This window comes from Oncorhynchus masou, chromosome 19 (assembly GCF_036934945.1).
Source record: "Oncorhynchus masou masou isolate Uvic2021 chromosome 19, UVic_Omas_1.1, whole genome shotgun sequence".
NCBI lineage: Eukaryota > Metazoa > Chordata > Actinopteri > Salmoniformes > Salmonidae > Oncorhynchus > Oncorhynchus masou.
In genome coordinates, this window is record NC_088230.1 from 35,061,557 (window position 1) to 35,082,241 (window position 20,685).

General features: G+C 44.4%; 1 pseudogene; it reads left to right on the forward strand.

Moving 5' to 3' along the window:
• LOC135506227 (ryanodine receptor 3-like) overlaps window positions 1-20,685 on the forward strand; it is a 250,423-nt pseudogene that overhangs the window by 41,503 nt on the left and 188,235 nt on the right.

The following is a 20,685-nucleotide window of genomic DNA, read 5'->3' on the forward strand; positions in this document are numbered from 1 at the left end:
ACGTCTCTAAGAGTGATTACAGCTGTGTGTCTTCATGGCTAAGTCTCTAAGAGTGATTACAGCTGTGAGTCTTTCTGGGTAAGTCTCTAAGTGTGATTATAGCTGTGAGTCTTTCTGGGTAAGTCTCTAAGAGTGATTACATCTGTTAGTCTTTTTGGGTAAGTCTCTAAGAATGATTACAGCTGTGAGTCTTTCTGGGTACGTCTCTAAGAGTGATTACAGCTGTGAGTCTTCATGGCTCAGTCTCTTAGAGTGATTACAGCTGTGAGTCTTCATGGCTAAGTCTCTAAGAGTGATTACAGCTGTTAGTCTTTCTGGGTAAGTCTCTAAGAGTGATTACAGCTGTGAGTCTTCATGGCTAAGTCTCTAAGAGTGATTACAGCTGTGAGTCTTTCTGGGTCAATCTCTAAGAGTGATTACAGCTGTGAGTCTTCATGGCTAAATCTCTAAGAGTGATTATAGCTGTGAGTCTTCCTGGGTAAGACTCTAAGAGCTCTCCACACCTGGATTGTGCAATATTTACCCATTAATAACCCATGCAATATTATTAATCAAACTGTAACTTGGCCACTCGGACACATTGACTCTTCTTGGTAAGTAGGGGCGGGACGGCAGGTAGCCTAGTGGTTAAAGCGTTGGACTATTACCTGAAAGGTTGCAAGGTCAGATCCCCGAAAATCTGTTGTTCTGCTCCTGAACAAGGCAGTTAACCCACTGATCCCCTGAACAAGGCAGTTAACCCATCCCCTGTAAATAAGTTAATGTGTTCCCCTGAACAAGTCTTAACCCACTGTTCCCCTGAACAAATAAGTTAACCCACTGTTCCCCTAAACAAGGCAGTTAACCCACTGTTCCCCTGAACAAGGCAGTTAACCCACTGTTCCCCTGAACAAGGCAATTAACCCATGTTCCCAGAACAAGGCAGTTAACCCACTGTTCCCCTGAACAAGGCAGTTAACCCACTGTTCCCCTGAACAAGGCAGTTAACCCACTGTTCCCCTGAACAAGGCAGTTAACCCACTGTTCCCCTGAACAAGGCTTTAACCCACTGTTCCCCTGAACAAGGCAGTTAACCCACTGTTCCCCTGAACAAGGCAGTTAACCCACTGATTAACCCACTGTTATGAACAAGGCAGTTAACCCACTGTTCCCCTGAACAAGACAGTTAACCCACTGTTCCCCTGAACAAGGCAGTTAACCCACTGTTCCCCTGAACAAGGCAGTTAACCCACTGTTCCCCTGAACAAGGCAGTTAACCCACTGTTCCCCTGAACAAGGCAGTTAACCCACTGTTCCCCTGAACAAGGCAGTTAACCCACTGTTCCCCTGAACAAGGCAGTAACCCACTGTTACCCTGAACAAGACAGTTAACCCACTGTTCCCCTGAACAAGGCAGTTAACCCACTGTTCCCCTGAACAAGGCAGTTAACCCACTGTTCCCCTGAACAAGGCAGTTAACCCACTGTTCCCCTGAACAAGGCAGTTAACCCACTGTTCCTAGGCTGTCATTGTAAATAAGAATGTGTTCTTAACTGTCTTGCCTAGTTAAATAAATAAGTAAATAATAAATAAAGATTTGTCCGTGTGTTGTAGGTTATTGTCCTGCTGAAAGGTGAATTCATCTCCCAGTGTCTGGTGGAAAGCAGACTGAAGCAGGTTTTCCTATAGCATTTTGCCTGTGCTTAGCTCTGTCCTGTTTCTGTTTATCCTGACAATCCCCAGTCTTTTGCTGATGTCAAGCATAACCACCCATATCGTGACGCAGTGATTTACCATATAAGGAGATGTGTTCGATTTGCCCCATATCGTGATGCAGTGATTTACCATATAAGGAGATGTGTTCGATTTGCCCCATATCGTGACGCAGTGATTTACCATATAAGGAGATGTGTTCGATTTGCCCCATATCGTGACGCAGTGATTTACCATATAAGGAGATGTGTTCGATTTGCCCCATATCGTGACGCAGTGATTTACCATATAAGGAGATGTGTTCGATTTGCCCCATATCGTGATGCAGTGATTTACCTTTTAAGGAGATGTGTTCGATTTGCCCCATATCGTGACGCAGTGATTTACCTTTTAAGGAGATGTGTTCGATTTGCCCCATATCGTGATTCAGTGATTTACCATATAAGGAGATGTGTTCGATTTGCCCCATATCGTGACGCAGTGATTTACCATGCTTAAATATAAGGAGGTAGTTACTCAGTGATGTGTTCGATTTGCCCCAAACATAAGGCTTTGCAGTCAGGACAAAACATTTATTGTTGCATACAAGATGCAAGTTTTAGGAATATTTGTATTTTGTACATTTGTATTCTTCTCTGTCATTTTGGTCGTTATTGTGGAGAAACTACAGTGTTGTTGATCCAGCTTCAGTTTTCTCCCATCACAGCCATTAAACTCTGTTTTAAAATCACCAATGACCTCAAGGTGAACTCCCTGAACAGTTTCCTTCCAGTTCTGCAGTTCAGTTCAGAAGGACGACTGTATCTTTGATGTGTCTGGGTGGGGTTTAATACATCGCCCACAGCATCGCTATTAACTTGACCATGCTTAAAGATATATTCAATGTCTGATTTGTTGTTAACCATCTACCAATCACTGCCCTTCTTAAAATGAGGCTTTCGAAAAGCTCCCTGGTCTTTGTAGTTGACTCTGTGCTTTAAATGCAATAGTTCACACTTCAATACTTCACTCAGGTAGTCATTCAAAAATCATATCAACGCCTATTAATTGCTGAACTAACTTAGGCCTAAACAAATGGTCTGAACACTTATGCAATGACTATATTTTAGTTCTGAATTTTTTTATTTATCTTAAAAATGTAATAAAATGTTTCGTCCACTTTGATGTTATAGAGTATTTTGTGTTGATTGTTAACAAAAATGACAAATGAATCCATTTTAATTCCACTTTGTAACACAATAAAAATGTGAAGAAAGCCAAGGGGTATGAATAAGGCGCTGTATATGGACGCTGGCAACCATATTTCAGCCAGGAGCAAATGAATCTGGCATGAACCTCCCTCTCTTCTCTTCTCCTTGAAAAGTCATTACCAGACCAACTTCCTGTGGTCTGACTGGTCATTCTCTATGAGATGATTAGATTAGAACCAGATCTGAAGTGAACATTAAAAGTGAATTACTTACAGTAATCACAGACCAGCCATTGTTGTGCAGCGCTGGCAGCCTGTGAGAAGCTTGGCAAGCAGCCAGCACTTCATTCTTGTAAAACCAAGCTGGCAGGAGAAAGCTCAGTGAGAGAAGAGAGACCCCCCCCTCCCTTCACGCACACACACACACACACACACACACACACACACATGGACATGCTCACACACAATCTCTCACGCTCTCTTATACACTCACAATCCCCCTCCCACACACACCATCGCCATACTCCCTGCAGAAGCTCAGACAGAATGATATTAGAGTGGGAGGGGCGTTGCCAGTTGCTGTGCCGCACAGCCAAAGGTCACAGTTCACAGTGATGATGTGTCAGCATGGCAGGAGGCCTGAAATACAGCCCCCCCTTCCTCTATCTCTCTTTCTCTGGGGGCTGGAGGACTGGGGATTTGGAGTCTGGGGGCTAAGAGGTGGAGAGGACTGAGGGTCTGTAGGGGGGTTTGGAGTCTGGGGGCTGAGAGGCTGAGGGGACTGGGGGGGGTTTGGAGTCTGGGGGCTGAGAGACTGAGGGGACTGGGGGTTTGGAGTCTGGGGGGCTGAGAGGCTGAGGGGACTGGGGGGGTTTGGAGTCTGGGGGCTGAGAGACTGAGGGGACTGGGGGTTTGGAGTCTGGGGGCTGAGGGGGAGAGGATTGGAGGGCTGGGTGGGTTTGGAGTCTGGGGGAGCTAAAGGGCGGAGAGGACTGGAGGGCTGGGAGGTTGGAGTCTGTGGAGCTGAGGGGTGGAGCAGACTTGGGGTTTGGAGTCTGAGGCACTGAGGGGAATAATCAAACCTTCTTGATTGGGCTTTCCCCTCTCCATTCAGGGCAGATCAGTGTAGATGAAGCGAAAGGAGATGAGGAGAGGAAGTAATCTTAGACTACTGAGATAAAATAAAATAAATAAATATATCCCATTTAGCAGTTGCTTTTTCCCGACTTACATTCAGGGCCACTAGATAGGTGGCCCCAGCGGGAAAAGGAGATGCTTGGGAGAGCGCCAGATACGACTGAGCCACACTGAGAGATGTAGTCGTCAGTCTCTACACTCCGGTTTTGTTTCTCTCCCTCCCTCCTCTCTTCTCGTTGAGGGGTTTAGGGGCTTCATGGATCCACCTTGGAATTCTCTTCCCTACCAGACGAACTGTAGACTGGAGACACCCAAGCACAAATTGTTCCTGTAGACTGTAGTATATATATATTTCACTGTACGGTCTACAGCTGTTGTATTCAGCTCATGTGACAAATCAAATTTTATTTTATTTGTCACATGCGCTGAATACAACAGCTGTAGACCGTACAGTGAAATGCTTACTTACAAACCCATAACCAACAATGCTTTAAGAAGTTAAGAAATTGTTTTTACTTAAGTGTTGAGTAAAAAATAGATAAGTAGAAAATAGAAAATAAAAGTAACAAATAATTAAACAGCAGCAGTAAAATATATATACAGGGGGTACCAGTACAGAGTCAATATGGAGGCTATATACAGGGGGTACCGGTACAGAGTCAATGTGGAGGCTATATAAAGGGGGTACCTGTACAGAGTCAATGTGGAGGCTATATACAGGGGGTATCGGTACAGAGTCAATTTGGAGGCTATATACAGGGGGTACCGGTACAGAGTCAATGTGGAGACTATATACAGAGGGTACCGGTACAGAGTCAATGTGGAGACTTTATACAGGGGTACCGGTACAGAGTCATTGTGGAGACTATATACAGGGGTACCGGTACAGAGTCAATGTGGAGGCTTTATACAGGGGTACCGGTACAGAGTCAATGTGGAGGCTATATACAGGGGTACCGGTACAGAGTCAATGTGGAGGCTATATAAAGGGGTACCGGTACAGAGTCAATGTGGAGGCAATATATAGGGGTACTGGTACAGAGTCAATGTGGAGGCTATATATACACCGGTACAGAGTCAATGTGGAGGCAATATACAGGGGTACCGGTACAGAGTCAATATGGAGGCTATATACAGGGGTACCGGTACAGAGTCAATGTGGAGGCAATATACAGGGGGTACCGGTACAGAGTCAATATGGAGGCTATATACAGGGGGTACCGGTACAGAGTCAATTTGGAGACTATATAAGGGGGTACCGGTACAGAGTCAATGTGGAGGCTATATACAGGGTGTACCAGTACAGAGTCAATGTGGAGACTATATACAGGGGGTACCAGTACAGAGTCAATGTGGAGGCTATATACAGGGGGTACCGGTACAGAGTCAATGTGGAGGCTATATACAGGGGGTACCGGTACAGAGTCAATGTGGAGGCTATATACAGGGGGTACCGGTACAGGGTCAATGTGGAGACTAAATACAGGGGTACCGGTACAGAGTCAATATGCGGGGGCACCGAGTAGTCGAGGTAATTGAGGTAATATGTACATGTAGGTAGAGTTAAGGTGACTATGCATAGATAATAAACAGAGAAGCAGCAGCGTAAAAGAGGGGTCTGGGTAGCCCTTTGATTAGATGTTCAGGAGTCTTATGGCTTGGGGGTAGAAGCTGTTTAGAAGCCTTTTGGACCTAGTCTTGGTGCTCCTTTATTGCTTGCTGTGCGGTAACATAGAGAACAGTCTATGACTAGGGTGGCTGTGGTCTTTGATATTTTTTATGATCTTCCTCTGACACCGCCTGATATAGAGGTCTTGGATGGCAGGAAGCTTGTCCCCAGTTATGTACTTGGCCGTATGTACTTATGTACTAGTTATAGTTATAGTTATGTACTTGCGGTCGAAGGCCGAGCAGATGCCATACCAGGCATTGATGCAACCGGGATGCTCTCGATGTTGCAGCTGTAGAACCTTTTGAGGATCTGAGGACCCATGCCAAATCTTTTCAGTCTCCTGAGGGGGAATAGGTTTTGTCGTGCCCTCTTCACAACTGTCTTCGTGTGTTTGGACCATGATAGTTTGTTGGTGATGTGGACACCAAGGAATTTTAAGCTCTCAACATGTTCCATTACAGCCCCATCGATATACTGTAGACAGTAGTGTATATCATGTAGACTGTAGTGTATATTCTGTAGACAGTAGTGTATAGACTGTAGTGTATAGACTGTAGACTGTAGTGTATACTGTAGACTGTAGTGTATATTCTGTAGACTGTAGTATATAGACTGTAGTGTATAGACTGTAGACTGTAGTGTATAGACTGTAGATGTAGTGTATAGACTGTAGACTGTAGTGTATAGACTGTAGACCGTAGTGTATAGACTGTAGAATGTAGTGTATAGACTGTAGACTGTAGTGTATAGACTGTAGAATGTAGTGTATAGACTGTAGTGTATATACTGTAGAATGTAGTGTATATTCTGTAGAATGTAGTGTATAGACTGTAGACTGTAGTGTATATACTGTAGACTGTAGTGTATATTCTGTAGACTGGTTGTATAGACTTAGACTGTAGTGTATTACTGTAGAATGTAGTGTTAGACTTAGACTGTAGTGTATATACTGTAGAATGTAGTGTATATACTGTAGAATGTAGTGTATATTCTGTAGAATGTAGTGTATTGGACTGTAGTGTAGAAGCTAGTGTATAGACTGTAGAATGTAGTGTATAGACTGTAGACTAGTGTATATACTGTAGACTGTAGTGTATATTCTGTAGACTGGTTGTTGATTGGACGTGTGTATTTGGACAGTGAAGCTAAAAAAACAATTTAGAATTTGATATAAAACAATTTATATGAGGCGACAGTACATAATGACACTTGTTATTTGAGGGTATATTCATACATACAGTATCTATTTCAACATTAACTAGTGAAAGCACGTTATGTATCTCGTGCCCCCATTTGAGATCGTCAAAAGTATTTTGGCAAATTCACTTATAGAGTGTTTAGTCAATTTAGTCAAAAGTTTTGTATTTGCACGCAATGACTACATCAAGCTTGTGACTCTACAAACTTGTTGGATGCATTTGTTGTTTGTTTTGGTTGTGTTTCAGATTATTTTGTGCCCAATAGAAATGAAGGGTAAATAATCTATTGTGTCATAGATATACCGGTACAGAGTCAATATAATATGCTTCTAAACACTACTACATTAATGTGGATGCTACCATGGTTATAGATTATCATGAATGAATCGTGAATAACCCTGAGTAAGTAAGTTACAGAGGCATAAATATCAAACCACCCCCCCCCCCCCAAAAAAAAATACACTACAACCTTCTAACGAGGGGACTAGAAACATGAAGTGCCCTTATTTTCAAAACGGTGACATTTTGTACTGTATAAATATATATATATATATATATAACTTTTAATTTGGCTCTATATTCCAGCATTTTGTATAAAATGTTATATATATACTTTGAGATATCAGCTGATATCTCAAAGTGCTGTACAGAAACCCAGCCTAAAACCCCAAACAGCAAGCAATGCAGGTGTAGAAGCACAGTGGCTAGGGAAAACTACCTAGAAAGGCTAAAACCTAGGAAGAAACCTAGCTACCAGGCTATGTGGGGTGGCCAGTCCTCTTCTGGCTGTGCCAGGTGGAGATTATAACAGAACATGGCCAAAATGTTCAAATGTTCATAAATGACCAGCATGGTCAATAATAATAAGGCAGAACAGTTGAAACTGGAGCAGCAGCACAGCCAGGTGGACTGGGGACAGCAAGGAGACATCATGTCAGGTAGTCCTGAGGCATGGTCCTAGGGCTCAGGTCCTCCGAGAGAGAGAAAGAAAGAGAGAAAGAGAGAATTAAAGAGAGCACACTTAAATTCACACAGGACACCGAATAAGACAGGAGAAGTACTCCAGATATAACAAACTGACCCTAGCCCCCCGACACATAAACGACTGCAGCATAAATACTGGAGGCTGAGACAGGAGGGGTCAGGAGACACTGTGGCCCCATCCGAGGACACCCCCGGACAGGGCCAAACAGGAAGGATATAACCCCACCCACTTTGCCAAAGCACAGCCCCCACACCACTAGAGGGATATCTTCAACCACCAACTTACCATCCTGAGACAAGGCCGTGTATAGCCCACAACGATCTCCGCCACGGCACAACCCAAGGGGGGGGGGCCAACCCAGACAGGAATATCACATCAGTGACTCAACCCACTCAGGTGACGCACCCCTCCCCGGGACGGTATGAAAGAGCCCCAGTAAGCCAGTGACTCAACCCCTGTAATAGGGTTAGAGGCAGAGAATCCCAGTGGAAAGAGGGGAACCGGCCAGGCAGAGACAGCAAGGGCGGTTCGTTGCTCCAGAGCCTTTCCATTCACCTTCCCACTCCTGGGCCAGACTAGACTCAATCATATGACCCACTGAAGAGATGAGTCTTCAGTAAAGACTTAAAGGTTGACACTGAGTTTGCATCTCTTACATGGGTAGGCAGACCGTTCCATAAAAATTGAGCTCTATAGGAGAAAGCACTGCCTCCAGCTGTTTGCTTAGAAATTCTAGGGACAATTAGGAGGCCTGCGTCTTGTGACCGTAGCGTACGTGTAGGTATGTACGGCAGGACCAAATCAGAGAGATAGGTAGGAGCAAGCCCATGTAATGCTTTGTAGGTTAGCAGTAAAACCTTGAAATCAGCCCTTGCCTTGACAGGAAGCCAGTGTAGGGAGACTTGCACTGGAATAATATGATCAAAGTTTTTGGTTCTAGTCATAAATAAACACGTTTGTAGAGTGTGTCTAGGGGGAACTCATGTTATCCACCACCAATGTGTAGCAATGTCTATCTTATCTAGTTTTCTTTCTTTATCCAAATAATGAGTTGTAACTCCTTTAAAGGGAATACAGATAGCAACACCGTAGACAGTTTTGTGGGTTATTGGGTTAAAGTGTGCTAATGTTATGTCACCCTGTTCTTTTCTTCATGCGTCTAGAGGTTGTTAAGGAGGGTAAGTAATATTCCGTTTGTTTTAAATCTGTCTTCTCTTATGGGGTTCACAACATTTCCTTGTCCACGGTACTGCAACAAAATGTTTCTCGTTCGTCACCCGAACCTGTCTAACACACGTAGTGAAGCAGCACGACCTGGGTGGGATGAGTTCCTTTTGGTTCTGTTTTTGTTCCTGTCTGTCCGTCTGTTTGTTCCTGGAGGTACTAGCCAAGGATGTTCATTATCTATCCTCAATATTTTAAAGTGACGTCCTTCCCTTGTTTTCTTTCCTTCATCTCTACTGATTAGAAACAACTAGACAGATGAAAGCACCATTTCAATCTTCCTTGTAGAGTTTGACCATTGTGCTTTCCTGTCTGCTCAGATCCGTGTAGATGAAGGAAAGGAGACAAGGGGAGGATTCTACATGACCCTATTGAGATGCAGCCATCAGACTCTAACCTGCTGTGTATGTTGCCTCTCCTCCTCTCCTCCTTCCTAGGCGGCCCAGGGGGGTGGACACCGGACCCTGCTCTATGGTCACGCCATCCTCCTACGTCACTCCTTCAGTGGAATGGTGAGAATGGAGGAAATATGCCACCCTATCCCTCATAACCACAGTGGGTGTGTTCCAAATGGAACCCTTTCCCCCCTTTATACTGCACTTCATAGGGCTCTGATAAATAATATTTTTTTTAAAAAGCAGTGTACTTTATAGGGAATAGTGGTGCCCATTTGGGACACACTTAGTATCACCCACACAAACATTATACTGCAGTTGCTCAAATGGCCAAAGTATCTCCGATGAGTGGGTAGCCAGATCTGTGAAAGACTTCCCAGTACGAGAGCTGTATTACTAGTGGATATCCCTCCTACGTGTTGAATGAAAAGGTCACCAGTCCCTCACTGCTACTGTTACCTAAAACATTATACTGCAGTCGCTACACAGAGAACAGTGCCGATGGCTTGAGTTTTAAACTGTACATTAAACTGTATATTCCACATGTGTAAACGCAAAACAAACAAATCACGAAAGACAGACGTATATATATATTTTTTTAAATATTTTCTATCTTCTTGCTATTTCATATTGTGTGGCTTCTCAACAGTACCTGACCTGCTTGAAGACGTCAAGATCGTTGACAGACAAACTGTCGTTTGACGTGGGATTACAAGAACATTCAATAGGTAACACTTCCTATTGCACACAGTCTTGCTCCCTGTGACTACATTTAGAGGTAGAGTGGTGAAAGGAAGAGGGTGCACATTATGTCGGCTGTGGAGCCATGCTTGTACTGGTAACTAGGCGACATTTAGTGAATCTTCCCTAGCCACCGTGCTTCTACATCTGCGTTGCTGTTTGGGGTTTTAGGCTGGCTTTGTGACATCGGCTGATGTAAGAAGGGCTTTATAAATACATTTGATTGATTGATAGATTGATTGATTTGAACTACAAAATTAAGCAGAGCCATTTATCAAACCGGATGTGATACTTTAACTGTGGCTATACTAGACATGCAGACTGGCTTCCATATTAATAGTTGACCTTGCTATGTGTATGTGTTGGAGCCCCCAGAATAGAGGCACTATATCAACCTGAAGACGTTACCACCAGGCAAAATGGCTGCCTTGAGGCTGTCCACTGCCCTGCTTTGAAACAGCTTTGATATTTGAAGACTTCATAATGAACTGATTAACAATCATGATGATAAACTTACACTGCTTGTGTAAATTCATGCTTTGGTACTTGGACTATGGACCTCAAATTAAATTGACATGACAGTCAAACATTTGCATATTTATGTTTTTTAATTTTAATTTTACCTTTATTTTACTAGGCAAGTCAGTTAAGTACAAATTCTTATTTTCAATGACGGCCTAGGAACAGTGGGTTAACTGCCTTGTTCAGGGGCAGAACGACAGATTTGTACCTTGTCAGCTCGGGGATTCAAACTTGCAACCTTTCGGTTACTAGTCCAACACTCTAACCACTAGGCTACCACTGCCGCCACATGTCAATTTCAGATGTATGATCTGTATCTTTCTGTTTCTGGTAAGCTCATGTACAGTGTAGGAAGTTATGATTCATTTACAGTATATTACCATCGTTTTATTGTAATCTCAGAACAAGAAACCAAATCTGAAGCGTTAACAGTCTGGCCAGCTGCTATGGTAACAGTCTGGCCAGTTACTATGGTAACAGTCTGATCAGTAACCGTGTTAACAGTCTGGTCAGATACTATGTTAAAAGTCTGGTCAGTTACTATGGTAACAGTTTGTCACAAGAGACCATGACAGTCTCATCCAAGTCCTGTTGTCCTCTATCTCTCCAGGTGAGGCATGTTGGTGGACCATCCACCCTGCGTCCAAGCAAAGGTCAGAGGGGGAGAAGGTCCGTATCGGAGACGACCTCATCCTGGTCAGCGTGTCCACAGAGAGGTACCTGGTGAGTACCAATTAGTCAGTCAATCAACCAAACAATCAATCAATCAATCTTAATCTCAATCTTGTTAGCCAGGTCCCAGATCTGTTTGGGGGTTGTCAGATCTGGGCCCAGTTAGCAGGCTCGGAGGCAGATTGGAAAGACAACCCTGTCAGATCTGGGCCCAGGTTGAATAACAAGACAACCCTGTCAGATCTGGGACCAGGTTAGGAATAACAAGACAACCCTGTCAGATCTGGGACCAGGTTAGGAATAACAAGACAACCCTGTCAGATCTGGGACCAGGTTAGGAATAACAAGACAACCCTGTCAGATCTGGGACCAGGTTAGGAATAACAAGACAACCCTGTCAGATCTGGGCCCAGGTTACCCTGTCAGAATAAGGTTAGGAAGACAACCCTGTCAGATCTCAGGTTAGGAATAACAAGACAACCCTGTCAGATCTGGGACCAGGTTAGGAATAACAAGACAACCCTGTCAGATCTGGGCCCAGGTTAGGAATAACAAGACAACCCTGTCAGATCTGGGACCAGGTTAGGACCCCATCACATCATCCTCCACTTAAAATAGCCCTGTTAAAACTGTTTTAGTCTTAAAAATACTGGTCTCCTCAGCCCAGCCTCCACAGTGACAAGGCAATCCCAGGGAGTACTTGAAATGGCAATTCAGGAAGATCTGTAATGAAATTACCAGAGAACCATCCTTGTTTTTAGTATCACTATGGACATCATTATCTGTCTGATGAGCTGACACATAATGGACTCTGTGCTGTGCAGAATAATGCTTCCGAACTTAATTCATTTTCTTAGAGAGGAAGGGAGAGAGAGAGAGAGAGAGAGAGAGAGAGAGAGAGAGAGAGAGAGAGAGAGAGAGAGAGAGAGAGAGAGAGAGAGAGAGAGAGAGAGAGAGAGAGAGAGAGAGAGAGAGAGAGAGAGAGAGAGAGAGAGAGAGAGAGAGAGAGAGAGAGAGAGAGAGAGAGAGAGAGAGACGTGCTAAACATGAAACAGACATAGCAGTAGGTACTGGGTGTGCTATATGCCTTTGGGGAGGCAAACATAGCTCTACTCAGCCTGAGTTTCAACTCCACCAAAGGGAATCATTGCCTGATTCTTCCTCCTACTGAAAACATTAGATTGTAGCGCAACTATGATTTATCACAGAGGGATTATTACCTGAGTGACAAAGAATTATTGTTTTTTTGAAATCCTCTATAAAAAAAATATACACGCAACATGTGAAGTGTTGGTCCTACATTTCATGAGCAGAAATAAAAGATCATAGAATTTGTCCATACTTACAAAAACATGTTATTTCTCTCACAGATGTGTTTACATCCCTTTCAGTGAACATTTCTCCTTTGAGAAGATAATCCATCCACCTGACAGGTGTGGCATATCAAGAAGATGATTAAACAGCATGATCAATACACAGGTGCACCTTGTGCTAGGGATAATAAAAGGCCACTCTAAAATGTGCAGTTTTGTCACACAACACAATGCCACAGATGTCTCCAGTTTAATTTCTCTACCATAAGCCGTCACCAAACGTCATTTTAGAGAATTTGGCAGTACGTCCAACAGGCTTCACAACCGCAGACCACATGTAACCACGCCAGCCCAGGGCCTACACATCCATCTTCTTCACCTGCGGGATCGTCTGAGACCAACCACCCGGACAGCTGATGAAACTGAGTAGTATTTCTGTCTGTGGCTGGGCCTGGCTCCCAAGTGGGTGGGCCTGGCTCCCAAGTGGGTGGGCCTGGCTCCCAAGTGGGTGGGCCTGGCTCCCAAGTGGGTGGGCCTGGCTCCCAAGTGGGTGGGCCTGGCTCCCAAGTGGGTGGGCCTGGCTCCCAAGTGGGTGGGCCTGGCTCCCAAGTGGGTGGGCCTGGCTCTCAAGTGGGTGGGCCTGGCTCCCAAGTGGGTGGGCCTGGCTCCCAAGTGGGTGGGCCTATGCCCTCCTAGGCCATGGCTGTGCCCCTGCCAAGTCATGTGAAATCTATAGATGAATTTATTTCAATTGTGTGATTTCCTTATATAAACTGTAACTCAGTTAAAACCGTGGACATTGTTGCAGGGTTGCGTTTATGTTTTTGTTCAGTATACATCATTGACATAACCCAACCCAGTATACTCTGTTTTGTCTCATTTAATTCTGAACATCTTTGAACATTGTTGTCAGAGTCCCAGCCCCTGTCTGTGTTGAGCTGTGCTCTGTGGATTAAACTGTTGTTGGCAGTCTCATTGTGATCAGTTGGCCATGGGATCACATTGAGCTGCACAATCTCCCCATCAAAGACCAGCCTGGCTTGAGATCTTATTCTAGAACAGTAGCTGAGGCAGGTCCTTATAGAGTGTTTATGGTCTTAGTGGCTATAACGCACTGTGGATGCAGAAGATATACATGGACCGGTGCAGATATGCTGTAGAGGCATATCCAAAAAGCTGGCAGGGTCGAGACAAAGTTGTTAAATGCCAACTAGCTTTAAATCTCTCCTTTACCAGCCCCTCATATCCCTGTCTCTGTCTCTGTCTCTCTCTTGCTCTCACACACACACACACACACACACACACACACACAACACACACACAAACACACACACACACACACACACAAACAAACACACACACACACACACACACACACCACTGGTCCTAAACCTACGCCGTGTGACCTCTCTTCCAGCACCTGTCCATCTCTAACGGTAGTTTCCAGGTGGATGCCTCCTTTATGCAGACTCTGTGGAACGTGCAGCCTACCCGGTCAGGAAGCAACGTGGCCGTAGGCAAGTACACCACGACTCCGTAATAGCATCACAACTTCAGGCTAACACTTCATTATGAACTGGGGCGTATTCAGTTGTTGGAGGAATGTTATATGTGTCATGCTCCCCTCGGTAACCTGTGTTTGTAAGACACTTAATAAACATCAAATCAAATCATTATTCATCACGTGCCCAGGATACTACAGATCAAATCAAATCTCATGTTATTGGTCACTTACACATGGTTGGCAGGTGTTAATTCATGCGAGTGTAGCGAAATGCTTGTGCTTCTAGTTCCGACCGTGCAGTAATATCTAACAAGTCGTCTAACAATTTCACAACTACCTTATACACACACAAGTGTAAAGGAATGAATAAGAATATGTACATATCAATATATGGATGAGCGATGGCCGAACGGCATAGGCAAGATGCAGTAGATGGTATAGAGTACAGTATGTACATATGAGATGAGTAATGTAGGGTATGTAAACATTATATAAAGTGGCATTGTTTAAAGTGACTAGTGATACATTTCTTTTATTATTAACGTGGCTGGAGATTCAGTGTTGACAGCAGCCACTCAATGTTATTGATGGCTGTTTAACAGTCTGATGGCCTTGAGATAGAAACTATAAACAGTACAGTGAAATGGTTGCTTGCAAGCTCTTCCTCAACAATGCAGGTATATTAGTCATATAGAAGAAACATACATTAGAATAAACACTAAATACAGGCCCATATGTATCAGTTATTCAATCCATCAGATTGTCACTAAGGCTACTAACTACGGTGCACAAAATGCACCACACCTTCAAAAGCTCCCTATTGAGCTTAGGGTCTTGTGTTTGTCCAATAGGATTCCTGTGTGGTGGTCACGTGATGCGTCTGTGTCACGGACATGATGAGAGCCTGACCATACCTGGATCAGAGGCCAGCGAGATGGAGCAGAGGTACAGTAGGCTTCTTGTCAGCCATTTTAATATTGTGACTGTAACACTGTCAGAGCATAAGAGGTACAGTAGGCTTCTTGTCAGCCATTTTAACTGTAGGTTTGGGTCTCTCCTGTAAACCCACTTTTAACACGGTCATATAATCACTTACGGTTACTTTGAATCACTTTGAAGAGAACTTTCAGTCAAATGTCATTACATTACTGTGAGCTCTACTATTAAGGACCATTTTAACTGACACTTACAGCTACTTTTAAAGACGTGTCTTAATGTTTTAGAGAGGTTTCAATTAACTGCTATGACATTCCATCACCATTCTGTTTAATCGTTGAGAGAGAAATGGGATAAAATAGTGCTAAGTCTACTATCTTGATGACGATCTGCCTGTGTATCAGATGGGGATCTGGGACACTCACTCCTTGGCCTGAAGTGCCATACCTTGCGCAATTAAAGATGTGTTGGAATGCTTCCGATGGGCAGTCAAGTCTGTTTGCGTGGCAGAGGTCCTGAGTTCTAGTCTTGGTATGCGCTGAGGCAGAGGTCCTGAGTTCTAGTCTGGGTATGCGCTGAGGCAGAGGTCCTGAGTTCTAGTCTTGGTATGCGCTGAGGCAGAGGTCCTGAGTTCTAGTCTTGGTATGCGCTGAGGCAGAGGTCCTGAGTTCTAGTCTTGGTATGCGCTGAGGCAGAGGTCCTGAGTTCTAGTCTTGGTATGCGCTGAGGCAGAGGTCCTGAGTTCTAGTCTGGGGTATGCGCTGAGGCAGAGGTCCTGAGTTCTAGTCTCGGTAATGCGCTGAGGCAGAGGTCCTGAGTTCTAGTCTTGGTTCTAAGGTCTGAGGGGTATGCGCTGAGACAGAGGTCCTGAGTTCTAGTCTTGGTATGCGCTGAGGCAGAGGGAGGATCTCGATATGCGCTAAGCAAGGTCATGAGTTCTAGTCTTCATATTTTGAGGCAATCCTGAGTTCTAGTCTTGGTATGCGCTGAGGCATTCAGGTCCTAGTTTCTGTTTCAAAAGGCAGAGGTCCTGAAGATTTGGAAGAGAAGGAGGTCCTGAGTTCAAGTCTTGGTATGCGCTGTAAGGTCCTGAGTTCTAGTCTTAAATGCGAGACAGAGGTCCTGAGTTCATCTTGGTTTGAGGACTGAGTTCTAGCAGCTGAGGCAGAGTCCTGAGTTCTAGTCTTGGTATGCGCTGAGGCAGAGGTCCTGAGTTCTAGTCTTGGTATGCGCTGAGGCAGAGGTCCTGAGTTCTAGTCTTGGTATGCGCTGACAAGGTCCAGTTCTAGTCAATGTATGCGCTGAGGCAGAGGTCCTGAGTTCTAGTCTTGGTATGCGCTGAGGCAGAGGTCCTGAGTTCTAGTCTTGGTATGCGCTGAGGCAGAGGTCCTGAGTTCTAGTCTTGGTATGCGCTGAGGCAGAGGTCCTGAGTTCTAGTCTTGGTATGCGCTGAGGCAGAGGTCCTGAGTTCTAGTCTTGGTATGCGCTGAGAAAGGTCCTGAGTTCTAGTCTTGGTATGCGCTGAGGCAGAGGTCCTGAAGTCTTGGTCACAGAGGTCCTGAGTTTGTCTTATTAAAAGGTCCTGAGTTCTGAGTTTTATGCAAGAGGCAGAGGTCCTGAGTTCTTCTTAAGGCAGAGGTCCTTAGTTTAGTCTTGGTGTCCAGCAGAGGTCCTGAGTTCAGTCTTGGTATCCATGAAAGAGTCCTGAAGTCTTGGTATGCGCTGAGGCAGAGGTCCAGTTCAAGTCTTGGTATGCGCTGAGGCAAGGTCCAGTTCTAGTCTTAATGCGCTGAGGCAGAGGTCCTGAGTTCTAGTCTTGGTATGCGCTGAGGCAGAGGTCCTGAGTTCTAGTCTTGGTATGCGCTGAGGCAGAGGTCCTGAGTTCTAGTCTTGGTATGCGCTGAGGCAGAGGTCCTGAGTTCTAGTCTTGGTATGCGCTGAGGCAGAGGTCCTGAGTTCTAGTCTTGGTATGCGCTGAGGCAGAGGTCCTGAGTTCTAGTCTCTATGCGCTGAGGCAGAGGCTCTGAGTTCAAGTCTCGTAATGCGCTGAGGCAGAGGTCCTGAGTTCTAATCTGGGGTATTCGCTGAGACAGAGATCCTGAGTTCAAGTCTTGGTATGCGCTGAGGCAGAGGTCCTGAGTTCTAGTCTTGGTATGCGCTGAGGCAGAGGTCCTGAGTTCTAGTCTTGGTATGCGCTGAGGCAGAGGTCCTGAGTTCTAGTCTTGGTATGCGCTGAGGCAGAGGTCCTGAGTTCTAGTCTTGGTATGCGCTGAGGCAGAGGTCCTGAGTTCTAGTCTTGGTATGCGCTGAGGCAGAGGTCCTGAGTTCTAGTCTCGGTATGCGCTGAGGCAGAGGCTCTGAGTTCAAGTCTCGTAATGCGCTGAGGCAGAGGTCCTGAGTTCTAATCTGGGGTATTCGCTGAGACAGAGATCCTGAGTTCAAGTCTTGGTATGCGCTGAGGCAGAGGAGGATGTGGTGCTAAGCAAGCTGCATGATGTTCTTTTCATATTTTGAAATATAATTTTCATACCAGTAATAATTCAGAATGTACTATTAGTTTCTGTTTCAAAATGCACTTTTGAAGATTTGGAAGAGAAGGACTCAACAATTTGTATTGTAAAGTCACTGCGTTAAATAGAGACAAATGCATTGGTTTGGGACTAGTATCCTAGCAGCTAAGAGCTTTGAGCCAGTCAACGAATCCCAGAGTCGACTAAGTGAAACATCTGTCAATGGTGCCCTTGAGCAAGGCACTTAACCCTGATTGTTTCTGTAAGTGGCTCTGGACAAAATGTTTCATGAAATACTACTGACTAAAGGTCACCAGCGTTTGTCCCTATTAAAAACAATGATTTTACAAGACGCACTGATTTCTTAAACAGAGTTTATTTCATAATTGTCCAGAGATTTGATATCATATACTCCATAAAGAGTAAAGACCAGATACACAAAACATTCTTATGAAAACATTTCTTCTTAACTGCCAGTTCTCTGCTGCCATTGACTGGAACGATCTACAAAAATCTCTGAAACTGGAAACACTTATCTCCCTCACTAGCTTTAAGCACCAACTGTCAGAGCAGCTCACAGATTACTGCACCTACTCTGGGTAGACCTACTCTGGGTAGACCTACTCTGGGTAGCCTACTCTGGGAAGACCTACTCTGGGTAGCCTACTCTGAGTAGCCTACTCTGGGTAGACCTACTCTGGGTAGCCTACTCTGGGTAGCCTACTCTGGGTAGACCTACTCTGGATAGACCTACTCTGGGTAGACCTACTCTGGGTAGCCTACTCTGGGTAGACCTACTCTGGGTAGACCTACTCTGGGTAGACCTACTCTGCTGACGCTGACCCACAGATCAATAGAAAGGATGTTGTCGGATCCATATAATTAGCATATGGGTTGGCGGGGTGGTTAAAGCGTTGGACTAGTAACCGGAAGGTTGCAAGTTAAAATCCCACTTGCCTAGTTAAACAAAGGTAAAATACTTGTGTGAAGGGAAGACACAAATTGATGTCCATCTAACCTGGAAGAGAATAGTCTTATCCAAAAACAAGTGGCACTGAGCCAACAAAGATAGTGAAGATGTCCACTCACCGGGGATATGGCTGGTGCCAATAAGACAGGCTACTGTTCATTCAATTAAGGTGAGAATTTTGACAAGTTAAATACAGATTGAAGTATTTTCATTGTCATCTCTTTACAGCCGAAGCCATTTGCTGTCCAAACTGTGCAACTCAACAATCATCTATTTGGTATTTGCCGTTCGCGGCCCAAATTGCCGATCCTTCAAACTAAGTGATTTAACACAATAAACAGCTTTATTTTATTATAGAAGCTAATGATCCTCTGTGTCCAAATCAGGCTTTCTGGTGTAGTAGCTTATTTTGAATGGTTGTATTTATTTATTTAAAGACAGGAGTTAATTAGGCTATATATATTTTTTTCAATTTCATTGAATTTATTATAGGGAAAGCTTAACTGCTCCTAGCATTATGGGCTCACTGCCTTTTAATGTGTCATTAACACAACCATGACGTTTTCATCTGATTGTAAAACAATCACATAACAAAGATGCTCCTGTAGGCTACCTGTGCACATTTTTATTTTTTATTTATTTCACCTTTATTTAACCAGGTAGGCAAGTTGAGAACAAGTTCTCATTTACAACTGCGACCTGGCCAAGATAAAGCAAAGCAGTGCGACACAAACAACAACACAGAGTTACACATAAACAAACAGTCAATAACACAATAGAAAAGAAATAGAAAAATCTATGTACAGTTTGTGCAAATGTAGAAGAGTAGGGAGGTAAGGCAATAAATAGGTGAAATAATTACAATGTAGCATTAATACTGGAGTGATAGATGTGCAGATGATGATGTGCAAGTAGAGATACGGGGGACATAGTTCATGATAGAAATGCAATGATGAGCATCCAAACCCCAATGGGGACATAGTTCATGATGCATGTGCAGATGATGATACTGTGTACTGTGATACGGGGGACATAGTTCATGATAGCACTGTGCAGATGATGTGCAAGTAGAGATACGGGGGACATTAGTTCACTCGCAAAATAATTCCAGCATCCAAACCCCAATGCGGGTGCATTGTGCACTGTGTACTGTGTACTGTGTACTGTGTACTGTGTACTGTGTACTGTGCACTGTGCACTGTGTACTGTGTACTGTGTACTGTGTACTGTGCACTGTGCACTGTGTACTGTGCACTGTGCACTGTGTACTGTGTACTGTGTACTGTGCACTGTGTACTGTGTACTGTGTACTGTGCACTGCGTACTGTCCACTGTGCACTGCGTACTGTGTACTGTGTAGTGTGCACTGTGTACTGTGTAGTGTGCACTGCGTACTGTGTACTGTGCACTGTGTAGTGTGCACTGTGTACTGTGTACTGCGTACTGTGCACCCACATTGTGATGAATGGACAAATGCAGCTGTTATAAAACACCTAGGTGTATTGGCATGACATTCTACGAATTGCCATTAGGCTCATCCTCTCCTGTCTAACACTTGTAGCCTGAATTGAAGCGTCCACTGTTGTCCACACGCGCCTCTTTCTCGGCTACTCATCTCTGCCTTGTCCGTCTTCTCCTCAAACCACAACGCAATATGGAGCGTATACCACCCGGGTTCCAGTCAATTTTTTTATATATGTTGTTTTAACCTTTATTTAACTAGGCAAGTCAGTTAAGAACAAATTATTATTTTCAATGACGGCCTAGGAACAGTGGGTTAACTGCCTGTTCAGGGGCAGAACGACAGATTTGTACCTTGTCAGCTCGGGGATTCGAACTTGCAACCTTTGCTAATGTTTCATGTGGCTGACTTGCACCAATGTTAAGTAATGGTGTCGTAGCCTATAGTTCTTAGAGAATGTTGTATTAATTGTACGGCATATCCCCCACTATTTATTTTGCCGGGACGCTGTACCAGACCGTACCGCCTTACTTTCACCCCTGAAAAAGACCTGATCCCTCTC